An 8,884-nucleotide genomic window follows, 5' to 3' on the forward strand; every position below is an offset into this window, starting at 1 on the left:
CCCCAGGCCCTGACCTTCAGAAAAGGCCTCTGAAGCTGAGAACGGAGCCCTGGGTTGATGCACACGTCGCCCCCCCCCCAGCCTCTGCTTTGCTGGCAGAGGCCTTCAGATGAAACAGAGGCTGGGAGCAACACATGCAAGCAGCAGCAAGTGGTCGCAGAAGAAGTGGGCTGGCGGTGACACGATGGAAAAAATAATACATCTCCTGAAAATAAGACCTAATGCCTCTTTTGGAGGCAAAAAAATTATAAGACTGGGTCTTATTTTTGGGGAAACACGGGTATGCCTATTAGTTACTTTTGACCATTTGTTTTAATTACCTTGAAAAGCCACATTCTATGTGTTGTGATAGGAATGGGGAGAGAATATGTAATAAAAAATCCAAAGGTGCTTTTACAAGAGGCAACTGGAGTTTCTTGTTTTTCTTTGAAGACATTTCGCTTCTCATCCAAGAAGCTTCTTCAGCTTGAATGAGAAGTAAAATGTCTTTAAAGAAAACAAGAAAGTCCAGTTGTCTCTTGAAAAAGGACTTTTGGGATAACCATGACTTAGATTACTGAGAAACTCCATAGACATGCAATAAAAGAGATTCGATTACTTATGAAAGCTTTCTTCAACTTCTTACTTCCAGATATATTTGATTACAATACCTGTCCTCATCAATTTCCAAATATTCTTTTATGTTTGAAAAAGGGAATGTGAATGCACTAGGCATTCTTACCTAACATTCCCAGAGATTGAAGCTATTTCCTATAAACTCCCAATAAGGATTTTTAATATCAGGGGATTTGAAGTTAAATAGATAATGTATTCAAGTACCAAGCCTGTGCTTATGCTCACTTCAAACAAATTGATGTTAATATATATGGCTTTCTCTCTTGATCCATGAATATAGTACTCAGATCCACATAATTTATGTAGGAAGTGGCTATAAAATGTTTAAAGAATAAACTTTAATAAGTGCCTATTCAAAATATTAATTAGATTGCGTTTTCCCATTTTGCTTGGTTTTTAAAATAATTACTCTGAACTTCAGACTTTGGTTTCAAAGACAAAATATTATTATGAGTGTTTGTTGGTTCAATGAACAGTCCTGGATAAACAATTCAATCTCGAATTAGCTATTCTTAATTTATGCTATCTGTTAGTTGTAGACGTTAACTAGAAAGCAAGAAAAAAATGAAAGGTCTTAAATCAAGAGTTATCAAATCTGCTTGCAACTACCGGGTTGGTGACATTCCTCAGTTTAGGAAGCCTAATTTAAGTAATTAGGTGTTCTTCAAAAGTGAGATCTCCATCAATGTTGCCTTCTGGTAACTTCAAAGAACTCTCAATGTACTTTTCGTGGCAAAAATATGACAATATTTTACAACTGGCATGCCAAATATGACAATAGTTTACAAATGAACAAGCAAAATTGTTGAAAACAATTGTCAGTTCTGATCATTTGTAATCAAATCAGAAGGGTCTCAGAGGGCTGCAGACAAGCAATTTTGGGGCTGCAAAAGGGCTAAGGCTGCTTTAAAGAGTATTGGAGGTCCAAGAAACAAAGCTGGAAGCAACTCTGTTAGAAGCCCAGAATTAGAAAAGTGGTAGCTTCATATTTATTCTGCATTGGTAAATAAAGAGTAGTGCTGAATGACTGTGCTTCAGCTTATCTTCTAGTCTAATCTGCTTTCAATACATACTGTTAATATTAGCATCTAAAGTGAAGTTAACATTCAGTGCTGTTCTGTATCTGTGCGGTAATCTTAGCTCAGTATGAACTATAGAGATACCTGACAAATAAATAAGACTCTGTTAAACTTAAAAAATGACTTTTTCTCCCTCATTTTAGTATCCTGCAGCATCACTCCTAGGATATAGTAAATAAAGTTCCATCTTCCCATATTGCTTTTTTATTTACTAAAGGCAACAGTTTCTGCCGGTCCAATTTAAAACCCACTTAAGGACCTTATTCTACTGTTAAGTCCCTTGATCGTGGGCAAATGATGAAGACTCATTGTGTAGTTAACAGCTCTTTATTCGTTTAACAGCAACATCCCAATGACGCAAACGGCATGCAGGCCTCTCTTTATTTGCCCAGAGACCTGGACACAATGGCAACAAGTAGTGGAGGGTTTTCGTGCCCTGTGCATGCACATAAGGCTGGCATCACTCAGTCTGGTCCCGGGCAGCTTTTGGAATGCCCAGGACCAATGCAACGTCCCAAGCCTGCTTTTGCAGGCTCCGGACACAACACCCCAGCCCCCTAGATGGAACATCTCTGCATACATACATGTACGTCCTACATTGGGGAAGTGATACATAATTCCATAAATCAAATGCTTGGAATGTGGAATATTTGAGGCTACCCTCAGGCAAAACCCCCTCCACTTTGTTTTGGGAATAAATGTATCCGAAATCAGGAAATAATACAAAATAACCATGCCCTTTTATTCAGGTCCCTTATGAGTAGTCCCTTTTGAACATGACAGCTACTTCACAAATTCCCTAAGATATTTGGGTGGGCACTTAGCCCGCTGTGACTTCCTCTGACCAGGAGAGATTGTTTGGCTCACCTGCTCGCCCACCAGGCTAGGTGGGCCAAAGCGTTGCTACCCTAAATTCTCAGGTGACCTTGGTGCTGTTACCTGGCCTACCTGCTTGCCTACCAGGCTCGGCAGCCCAGGACTTTGCTGCCCCAAATACCCGGTTGACCCGCCCATCTGCTGGCTGGCTGGACCCTCTAAGTCCAGGCCAGCATACCTAGGAGAGGTGGCATTCCCCTGGTCCACAATGGAACCTTCTTGGGACACTGTCCCTCGAACCCCAGGCCAGTAGATAGAGATTGCTGGGTAGTGGAGTTGCCCCAATACTCCGTAGCCCCCAAGCACATACCCAAGGTGTCAGAATCAGGAGTCGCCTGCATGGCAACCCCCCTTGCTGTTGACCTCCTTTTGGGAGCAATTGCAGAATTTGGCGAGTGTTCCTGCTGGCATTCTTTTTCTCTTGTAGTTTGTGGGTTGTGTAGATACCCCTGGCCAGTCTCCCTGTCTGGAGCACTATCTGACATATATGAATATTGTGGATACCCCCGGTGTGATTCCCTGTCTGGAGTAATTATGGATGTGTGGGATGACCCCCTATCCATTGAATTCCTGTTTGGAGCACTTGCGGAACCTTGGGATGAATCCCAAGTAGCCTCAGTATCAGCTAGTGATGGCCTGTTGGGCCGGTGAAACTGAGCCTCAGAATGCATGTTATGGTCCTCCTCCCCCTCCCAGAGCAGAGTCAAGAGCGGAAGAGTCCAACGCAGTTGGTCTATGTGTCTGTGCAGAACACGGCCGTCTCCCAAGGCAACTTCGTATGACGACGGCCTGGAGACCTTGCAGACCACAGCTGTGACCCAGAGATGACCAGGCCTATAGTTCCATGCCCAGACCGGATGGCCCACTTGGAGTCTCCTAGGTGCCCGTGGTTGTGACACCTGTGAAGCCACCCGGTCGGGGTGCAACCTGTCCAGTTTAGTAATGAGGCAGCAACCCCAACGGAGTTCAGCAGGGCTCTTCCCTGTGGCAGTGTATGGTATGGTGCGGTGTGCAAGAAGGAAATCTGCTAACCCGTGATGCCAGTTACTGTAAGTCAGTTTCTTGAGGGCACCTTTGGTGGTGCACACCATTCTCTCTGCCAATCCGTTGGAGGATGGATGGGAGGGAGCCGATATTGCATGCCAGATCAGATTGGCCTGAAGAAAAGCCTGGAACTCAGAAGAGGTAAATTGAGGGCCATTATCTGAAACCAGAACATCTGGAAGACCGTGTGCTGCAAAAATTCCTCTCAGAATCTGGATGGTCCTGGCAGTAGTAGTGGAGGAAACAGGAAGAATCTCTAGCCACTTGGAATGGCTATCAACAACAACCAGGAAGAATTGCCCCTGAAAGGGCCCAGCGTAATCTATATGCACCCTAGGCCATGGGGTTTGAGTTTCCTCCCACCTATGTACTGGGGCCTGAGGCATTTCAGGCCGTGACTGTTGGCACACTTGCCACCCGTGCATCTGGGTCTCGATGGCTTTATCGAGTCCAGGCCACCAAAGATGGCTGCACGCAAGCACTTTCATCCTGACTATGCCAGGATGTCCCTCATGCAGAGAGACCAAGATTCTAGACCTCAATGAGGCTGGGATCACTACCCTGCTACCCTATAACAGGCATCCATTGAAAGTGGAAAACTCATGCTTCTTTTGCTAGAAACTTTGGAACTCAGTATCTGGGCACTTGTCAGGCCATCCTGACAACACCCATGTCAGCACGCGTGTAAACGTGTGATCAGTGGCAGTTTCTGCAGCCACATCCTTAGCATTGAGGGGAGACTCAGGCAATTCCTGAATGGACAGAATATTCACGGCTGGAGCAGGATCAGGCTCCAGTTGGTTCAAGGGCAATCTGCTCAGGCCATCGGCATGACCCATTTCTTTTCCTGGTTTGTGAACCAATGTATAGTCATATGCTGACAGGAAAATGGACCATCTCAGCATACGAGGAAAAATGATATGTGGGGTCTGTTTGTTAGCAGTAAACAACCCCAGCAGAGGCTTATGGTTAGTATAGACCGTGAAATGGCGGCCGTATAAGAAATCATGAAATTTCTTTATGCCAGCCAATAGCCAATGCTTCTCTGTCAATTTGAGCATAATTACACTCTACAGAAGACAGAGTCCTTGAATAATAGGCCACAGGGACCTGTATCCCATCAGCCTTCAGATGGCTAAGTACAGCTCCCACCCCATAAGGAGATACATCGCAGGTGATACAAACAGGCAGTTGCTCACTGAAATGTGCTAAAACAGCATTAGACGTGAGCAAGGCCTTAGCCTCTTTGAAACTCTTGTCATGGACTTTAGTCCACTGCCAAGGAGCCTGCTTATCCAAGAGCCTGTGTAAAGGCTCTGCCACAGCAGCCTTATGTGGGAGAAAGGCATGATAAAAATTTAATAGCCCCCAAAAGGCTTGTAGCTCACTCTTAGATTTAGAGTTTGGGGCCTGCTGAATAGCTTGCAATTTAGTTTCAGCAGGGTGAATGCCTTGAGCATCTATCCTGAATCCTAAGAACTCAGTAGAAGTGACTCCTATCTTACATTTATCCTTCTTTAGTTTAAGGCCTGCTTTTCGAAAATGAAGCAAGACAGCCCTTAGTCTCTCTGCTAAGTTTTGAGATGACTCTCCAGCAATGAGGACATCATCAAAATAGGGACAGGCTCCAGGAATACCCCGAAGTGTGCTCTCCATGACACTTTGGAATATGCCAGGGGCTACATTTACTCCAAATTGCAGTCTCTTGACCTTGAAGGCCCCTCTGTGAGTTATAATAGTCTGTGCCTCAGCAGCTGCTTCATCAACAGGTAGCTGTTGATAGGCCTATGCCAGGTCAAGCTTCACAAAAATGAGCCCCCCTTTGAAGGAGGCCAGGATGTGACTTACTACAGGTACTGCATAAGTGTGCTGCTGCAGCGCCTTGTTCAGTGTACACTTGTAGTCTGCACATATACGTATGTGCCCATTAGCCTTTGGAGGCGTTACTATAGGGGTTTCCCATGGACTTGAGTCTACAGGTTCTAAAATGCCCTGCTGTAGCAATTTGTCCAGCTCAGCATCAATCTTGCCTTTGAGGGTGAAAGGTACCCTCCTAGGCTTAACCCTGATGGGCGTGATGGTTGGGTCTAACTGTAGCGAAACTGGAGGCCCCTTATAGGATCCAAGCTCTGAACTAAACACATCTGCAAACTCCTTGCAGACTTCTGCCAGGCTCAACATTTGCAAATGGTGCAGCCCAGTGACCTGGATTCCCATAGCCTCGAACCAATCGAGTCCCCTAAGACTCATGCGTTCACCCCCAACAACCACCACATCTAGGGGACCTTCAAAATCCTTGTGCTGTACCTTAAGGGTGGCCTCCCCCTTAACACACACCATAGAATTCTGAAAATCTGTGAGTATTATATTGGATGGCCTGAGTTTGGCTCGAAGGCCACTGCTGTTGCAAATCCTTTTGAATGTGTTAATGGAAATAATGGAGAGAGTGAACCCAGTGTTCAACTCCATGGATAAAGGAACCCCTTGCAACCTTACTTTAATGGACAGTTTCTTCTTTAGGGGTTTATGTGCGCCTGTCCTCAAAATATTCCTGCGCGATGCGCAGAAACCCACCCTATGTTGGCTGGGGACCCTGGTACCTTTCAGACACAATTCTTCATGAGGTTGGATCTCCTGGCGACCCAAACAGATGGATGCAATGTGGTCTTGCCTGCCACATGCTCTGCAAATGGCAGAGCGGAACCTGTAGTCAGCTCGCTCGTGGCGTCCTCCACACCCGAAGCATTGAAGAGCTGCAGGGGCCTTGTCTGGACATTCCTTCTGCCTCCTTTCAGCTGTTTGGTGAAGCCTATCCACCTCTTCTTCGAGCGTCCTCTTGATGGATGGTGGCTGCCTCTGGAGGGCTCCTGGTGGGCCGCAAAGTCTTTACTGCCCCATCTGCTGCTTCCTCAGCTGTCACCTCTCATAGAGCATCTTGGAAAAAGACATCTTCTTTTGCAAAAATCTTCTGCTGTAAGTCTCTGTTCCTTAAACCGCATACAAAGCGATCTCGCAGCCTCTCTTCCAGGTCCTTGAACTCACATAGTCTGACTGCTCGCCTTAAGGCCACAATAAAATCCTTAGCAGATTCACCTGCCCTCTGGTCCCTTTGCTCAAACGTGTGCCTCCAAGCAATAACAGACAACTTGGGCTGGAAATGTTCCTTTGGCAGTTTCTTCAAGTCAGTATACGTTACTGACTCCAGACGTGCAGGGGCCACCAGGTTCTCTGCAATTTCAAAAGCTTCCTGTCCACAGACACACAACAGGGTTGCAGCCTTCAAGCCATGTTCTCTAATCTGTTTTACCCTGAAGTAATTCTCCACCCTTGCAATGTAGGATTCCCATCTCTCTGGGTGTGAGACATCAGATTCGGATAAACAACCAATCTTCGCCATCCTGTAGTTTACAACTTTCACCACTCGTTCCTCTGCAACTTCTATTGGGGAAAGGGTCTTTCAGCCGAGCTCACCCTCCAGCAACGCTATACTGGCAGGCTGGGATGCTGATTCCAATGCCGTCTTCCCCTCTTCAGGACTTCTTGGGTAAGTCTTTAAAGCTTTCTTTTCTTCAGCTTGTAAAGCAACCCACCCTCGTTGCCAGTGTTAAGTCCCTTGATCGTGGGCGAATGATGAAGACTCATTGTGTAGTTAATAGCTCTTTATTCAACACCCCAATGATGCAAACGGCACGCAGGCCTCTCTTTATCTGCCCAGAGACCCGTACACAATGGCAACAAGTAGCGGAGGGTTTTTGTACCCTGCGCATGCGCACAAGGCTGGCGCCACTCAGTCTAGTCCCAGGCAGCTTTTGGAATGCCCAGGACCAATGCAACATCCCGAGTCTGCTTTTGCAGGCTCAGGACACAACATCTACCAATTGCCAAATTCCTTCAGCTCAGAGTTTAATCAGCTGTATTACTAACTTTCCTATAACCCTGAAGTACCAGGCATCAGCCATGCTCAAACTGATCTTATGAATATCCCTGAGATGTGAGCAGGAATCCTCCCACTAAATCAAATTGTCTTAGGTATATGTCTATTGTAGAAGCAACATCTTGGATATTACGCTACTTCTCATTAATTTTGCTTGGGATGGCAAATTGGTTGAGCCTACACTTTATTGAAGATTCCATGTTCAATCTTCACCATTGGTAAATAGATTAAAAAAAATCCCATGTTAACTCTCATTAACACGTCTGAGTGTTCCTGTAGTTGATGAATCACCTTTGCTGACTACACTAGCTGGTGATTTTGGTGTAGCAATATTTCTTATTATTGTTATAGCTAATGAACATCTAGATATCTAGTACCCCAATTCAATATAGGGAAGATTTAAATATTTTAATAACGTCTGGGATTATTTGTAATAAATGCATAAACAATTTATTTGGAAAGAACTGGAGTCAGTTATGGACTCAAATGCAACGGTCCTATGAATCTTTACTGTTTTGGGCCAGTCCTGTTGACTTTGGAGCTCATTTAGTCTTGATTCATGACAGCTGGACTATTGCCTATTCTCCAGATAAGCCATTTGTAATTCAGCCCAGCATTATCCCATCATCTAAGAAAGCAAGAAAAGACAGAGTCATCCCAATATATTTTTCCCCCAAAAGGCAACTTGATTTTTATCTTTATTCCATACAAACCTACCACTGAACTGTATTTCTTCAACTTGGGGCTGGATACACTGAAGAAGTTTAAGAGGGCCAGGAGATGAAACTGGCAGAATGGAGGTCAGGAAAAGCTGGGGATCTGCCATAACTGCTCTCCAGTTTGAGAATAAAAATATTAATCCAGATAAATTGATTCCAATTTTTTAAGTCAAAGGAATGTTCTATTAACTTATTTAACATATACAGGTGAAGACACATATAAGCCATATTTGATTCCTTGTCCAAGCAGTTTTTTTGGCAACCATCTGGCGGTAATTTGCCATTGTCTTCTCCTGTAATGTTTTTTGACCCTGTTATAGCTCTGGGATGCCCAGATGGTTTCTAAGTATTCCAAACTTTGATGCAGCTTAGCTTCCAAACCTACACAAGGTTGTCCATGTGATGCTGCCTGCTGATACCTGGTTAATGTGACTTGTTTTTATATCAAAATCCAACTGCTTTTAGCAAATAATACATTCTTGTTGAGAAACTCTTTTTGTAATTTCAGTTTTATGAAGGCAGGTCAGACTTTTTCATTTAAGTGAAGCATTATCAGATCCAGCAAAGAAAAGCATTCAGATTCAGATTTATTATCTAAAATAATTCTTGCATTCATA

The sequence above is a fragment of the Crotalus tigris genome, unplaced genomic scaffold (genome assembly GCF_016545835.1).
Source record: "Crotalus tigris isolate CLP2741 ecotype Arizona unplaced genomic scaffold, ASM1654583v1 scf7180000020680.57038, whole genome shotgun sequence".
Classification (NCBI taxonomy): domain Eukaryota; kingdom Metazoa; phylum Chordata; class Lepidosauria; order Squamata; family Viperidae; genus Crotalus; species Crotalus tigris.